Genomic DNA, 3,683 nt, shown 5'->3' with positions numbered 1-3,683 from the left:
ACAAGTCATTGTAGGCCAAATCGTCATTTTTTGTGTCACTCACTCTCACTATTTGCTTATGCAGCAAGACTGACATGTAGATGTATATCATGAGAGCTCATACACACAGGCACGTGTGTGTGTGTGTGGGGGGGGGCATCAAAGGGCAGAGGGTGCAAGAGCACCTGCCCCGTTGACCCTTGATGCCCAAAGTGCCCTTTTGTCAAAGTTGTTTTTTGTTGTTTCAACAGAGTGTTTTTGTTGTTATTGGTTTTATTGTTAGTTTTTCAACAACTGATGGTCCGGTGAGTAGGTTTTGCAGCGGTATTCGTTTGTGCACGGTGTATTCTTGCAAAATGACTGGCGAAGTGAAGTGAGCATCCTGTGTGTGCGTGTCTGACTCTACACACACCTCTCCTAAGTTATAGCCGCTAGTCAACCACACAGCGTGCTGAGGGGAAAAAGTGCCAGGCTTCTTTCTGTTACCTCCGCCAAGGAGGTTATGTTGAGCTCTGACTCCATTCAGTCCTCAGTCCTCACCGCTGTCTTCTCAGGAGGACTCTACAGCCAGGCAGCATTACAGGACTGGGCTGAGCAGCGCTACTGAGAGATAAGTTCATAACGACGTTATGACATTAACAATGACTCAACATGTCTCCTGTTTAACTGTCTTTGTCATGTGTCAGGACGACTGACGCGTGCTTCGTTGCGTCGGTCATGCTTTTCATTTAAGTTGCGTTGCTAAAGTTGTGCTAACCTAGCTTAAATTACTCCCTGTGTGATTATGTTAGCAATAACATCGCTGTAGTTATGTCATCTAGCATAGCATTAGCGAACAGCTTAAAACCCAGTAAGTAACTGCAGAAATAACGTGAGTGTACAAAATATTTGAGAGTACAGAATGACCACCACTCCGTCAAGTGTTATTATTGATATCAATCTTAGTTTAAATGCTAAAGGTATGTTTTGATTACCCATGACTCTAATAGTGTCGATAAAATGAATGCAGGACTTTAACGTTGGCTGGAAATGAGCTGCTTGGTGGAGGTCGGCGCTCTCTAAGGGCTTTTCTAGTTTCTATATATTTCCTTTGTCATGGCCAAAGTGCATTAGAAAGATTTCACTAGAATTTCACTAAAACTATGCAATGTACATGCATATTCACATAATTTTGGACTATCACGGTATAAATACAATGACAATAATAATTAAAAGAATTTGAATTGTGATTTTCTCAACATTTCATTTAAACATATCAATACATGTTTATAACATTTGTATATATACACACATTAAATATAATATACATAAATATAAAAACTTCTGTTAAGTTCAACCAGTCAGCCGTGGCAACAGCTTCTCTCAGCGAGGAGTCTCCTCGGAACAATCAGCAGTATGGCAGGTCACAGTCAGCCATTTTTAATGTTAGTTATCTTTGCATCTTGACATGATCACATAACAGCTACTATCTCCCCTATGCTCTTTTAAGTGTCTACACTCTCGGATCAATACAGCCCACCTCCAGCGATATCATCAGCAGCAGCACAGCAGCCTCCTCACCAATCCCCTCAACAGAACCGGTTCAGTGTACCCCATCAGGTCAAACATCGACTGCCCCCTAACAGAGAGATGAGGTGTGGACAATGATATGGTATGTTGTGATTCCATGTTACATTCTTTATTAATATGGGTTGGTACAATTCAACCAGTTATATTGTAAGGTATGTTTCTGTATGCTGTTTCAAGCACCTGCCCCTCCAAACATCCCTGCATGGCTTTGCATACACAGTATAATCAGCTTTTTTTATGCAATCTGCATTTGATTAAAGCCTAGCTAAATTGCTTGCTTAAGTTCTGCTATTTTTTGATTGTTGATAAAATCCTTACAGTTTTAAGGTTACAGACACTTGTGTCAAAAGGAACCGTTACTCTGCTCAGGGCAGGAACCTTGCTAAAACATGTCACTGTGTGCATCAAGCCTTTTGTTTCTTTCTTTTTGATTCAAATTCTGGGTCAGTCTTACAATTTGAACCATTTGTTTTCAGAGCGCTTCAAAGTCACTGCAGTCTTTAAGAGTCTGCACAAGACTTCAAATACATCCACAGCAAAACCTAAATCCTACACACTTTAACTAATAAAATATGCACAAATAGATTTTATATATATATTTTTTAAAAATAAATAAAATTCACCAGTGTCATTACATGAAATCTTTGAACTGCTCCAAAATTAGTGTAAAGATTTTGTAGTTGGTCTGAACTATTTGGTTGCATGTTAAAGTGCATCATTATGGGAAAAATAACTGTAAAGAAGTAGCACCACAAAAAAAGTCCTGCAAGAAAAACAGTAATTACTGAGTATAATTCCCCCCAAAAGCACATAAGCGCCTGAATGCAATACACTACAATATTGCTGCAAGAAATAGATGTATATATACTCTTAGCCTTAAAACATGTAAAACATCAAGAACACACTTTTTGTAAAGACTATGTCAAAGAGTTGCAGATTCAACTGTAAAAATGTTTGAAGCTGTAAGTTTGTGTCTCTTTGTACAGACTGCTCAATATACTGATGTGTTCTTGTACGTGTTATGTGCTATGAGTCTACTCTCCCGGCAACTTTTTGCTTCAGTTTCAAGGTCTGAATACAAAATAATGTTATTGGTAACACCTGTACTTTTCTTTTTATGGCAGGCCAACCAAAAACAAAAAGGCATTTTGCATTTTTATTTGTAATCATAAAATAGAAAGAGGAAGTCCCAGTTCATTTGCTATTAGGCTCTATATAAAGGATTAAACTGTAAGCTTTAAAAACCTTGTTATAATGGAGGGTATGTAGTTTTACAGACAAACTAAACTGTTTTGGTCGCTTGAGTTTTGCAGGATTTACTTAAACAATGCTTTAATACAGCATTACTCTTTTATGGCAGCTGTTCACATTGTTACTCATGTTTTCAATGAAAAAGGAAACACATTTTGTAAAAACTTAACTAACTTGCAAAGGTGACATAAAATGTGGGTGAAATGGTCAAAAAGGACTCATGAAAGTAGACAATAAACCACAATGTATCTGAGCCTGAACCACAGACTGCATGTTGAGCACAGTGAGCCTGACCACAGTCAGCTGTGTGGCGGACCGGCTGTCTAGATCCCATGCAAAGAGGCCCCACCTGTTCAATCAAAGAGACAGGTACACACTTGCAGACACACAAACACACACACACCTTGAAGCAAAAGCCGGCGTTCACATATGCAGTTCGGCTATTGACTACAGTAAGAAACAGTTGTAAGCGACCCACCTCCACATTTAAACCGCACACACACACCTAGTGCGCCTTCACAACTCACACTCACCCACACACAGCATCACCACCAGCGGGGATATACTGAATCTCTTGCCTGTCTGCCTGAAGTTCTCACGGCACTTTACAACGCTGCCACTTTCCTCTCATTCTTTTCATCTACAAATCAAAGGCCAGCAAGAGCAAAATATGATTTCTACAAGCAGAAAGAAAAGCAGACTTCTTGAACAAACAGACACCGCAGGCCATCACCTGTAAAGCCCTGCGTATGTTTTTTTTGTTTACTCTAGACTAAGACACACAGACAGATGGATACACACATCTCCAAGCCCAGACAGCACACTCTTCTTTTTCCATCCCTCCTGACACCAGGTGGGCATCTGCAGATTTTAATATCAGCAAA

The sequence above is a fragment of the Stegastes partitus genome, unplaced genomic scaffold, assembly GCF_000690725.1.
Source record: "Stegastes partitus isolate 25-593 unplaced genomic scaffold, Stegastes_partitus-1.0.2 Scaffold85, whole genome shotgun sequence".
In the NCBI taxonomy this organism is placed as follows: domain Eukaryota; kingdom Metazoa; phylum Chordata; class Actinopteri; family Pomacentridae; genus Stegastes; species Stegastes partitus.
Note: the sequence above shows the minus strand (reverse complement) of the source record.